Here is a 2,048-nt window from a genome sequence, read left to right as displayed (position 1 = left end):
CAGGCAAAAGTTAGAAGATGTATATAAACACTTATTTGAAGGCAGATCACTGACATAAACATAATGTAATGAAAATTAAATTTGAATGCATTTCTATTAAAAGCCTTAAGTTTCATTTTCACATCATCTTCTATTGATTTCCTGCCATTTCTTTACAATAAATAACATCTAAAGTCAAATGATTTATTACCCCATACCTGTTGGATGACTAAACATGTAACATGTCAGTTTGAATAGACTGCACTGTACAACACAAACTGCTGCAAAGCACATTTATATTTAGCAACAATTTGAGCCCAGGAGCTCTTTGTCACCTCAATACTGGGGAACACCACTCCTCTAAGTGTTTAGCTGTCAAGTGCAAACGTCTTGACCTTCTAAGACTCAGAATAGACCTCTTTTATTATCCAGGAAATTCCTAGTTTCCTACCTATAGGTGTGGTGCAGTTGTCTGTGTATCAAATGTCTCACAGTAACACCAGTGGTCCTCTGACTCTAACCCACAGCTAAATAGTCAAGTCGCTCTGACGCAGTTCAGGGAGTACGTTTGGAACCCTGAGCGTGAGTGTACACGTTGGTGTGTGGAGTTAAAGGGAAGAGGTCTAACACGTGTGATGGCCCATTGATATCAGTGATATTCATCTAATCTCCTCTCTTCAGGGGGAGAAAGAGTTTTGGTTTCAACACTTAATTTGATAATCTGCAAGAAAAGCACAAAAGGGACATTCTGCGGATTCTTAACCTTTCCTCAACTTTGGCACTCCCAGAGGCAGGAAAGGAGTATCTTTCACCACAGTTATTAGTTCACAGAGACACCCTTGACCTCTGCGGTGGTAGCCAACTGTCAACATAACTGATGTTATTGTAATGCAGGTTCACTCTCTTTGACTTCTATTGGAGCCATTCAAGCCTATGTGTTGGCCCAGATCCTAGAAGACTGAGTTCCGGGATGTACATATTTCAAATAAACTGAATTAGGCTAAACTATAAGAATACATGGCCCTATACTAACATCTTAGGTTTTTGTTAGTTTTTGTTCTAAGGCAAAGCATTCCTTTGAAATTACATTATGCATGTAAAAGTTAAGAACATTTTTAAAAGTAGAACTTTTAGTAGAACAAAGGTCATAACATTACAGACTAGCTACAAGACAGGCCTTTTGGGTTTGTTTACATATGCATGCATGCATCTTTTGGAGTAAAGAAAAGCTTGTCAACACTTTTACAAAAATTATAAAACCTAATCCTCGATTGTAAAACACTGCTGTCATATTTTTTTTTAAACAATTAATTATGAAAAATGTATTATGAAAATAATGATGGTAACTTTTCTTGTCTGTATCATATTGTTATGTTTTCCCTAAACATACCTGAAAGTGCTGTGTAATATTGATAACGTGGTGTATGTATTGAATAGAATATAGAGCAGTTTTGCAACTCATTTTTGTTTGTAGCTTCCTATTCATTAGAGAGAGAAAGCACGAGAGGGTGGGGCCTCCTTCGTCCTTTTATGTCTTGCCTTTTGGATTTGTATAGCCTTCACTTTCAAGCGTAAGCTCATCAAATACACATGCCTAAAAACAATATGAACACGTGGTTATGTGTTCTTTTTCCTGCAGAGGGCAGGTATCAATAAAATGAAAATGTAAAGATCGAGTAAGTAAGAGGAAATGTAAAACGTGGAACACATGCTATTAACTACAGAAGAAAAGTATCCACCACCTGAGTGCGTTATTAGAATGTGGTCATTAAAGCAGAGCAGCTTATGAAGAGCCTCCTGTAGATTTACATGATAACACTCTAATATGAGCACTGAGCAGCCTGAGGATTTGTCTCTTTTTTTTTTACAAAGGAAGAGTGTTTTTAAAATCGTTAAGTTAGAATATGTCTGCATGTGTGTGCGTGAATGCTCGTGCTCGTCACAGAGCGACGGACCCAGATGGTGAATGCTGTCTGTTTCGAGGAAATGCTTTGGAAGTGAACGCGTTGTGTGAACGAGTTCAACAAAAAAGGGATAGACGACGAGAGGATCCGGACCAAAGTTTCCCC

This window comes from Notothenia coriiceps, unplaced genomic scaffold (assembly GCF_000735185.1).
Source record: "Notothenia coriiceps isolate Sejong01 unplaced genomic scaffold, NC01 NC01_scaffold00018512, whole genome shotgun sequence".
Taxonomy (NCBI): Eukaryota; Metazoa; Chordata; class Actinopteri; order Perciformes; family Nototheniidae; genus Notothenia; species Notothenia coriiceps.
Note: the sequence above shows the minus strand (reverse complement) of the source record.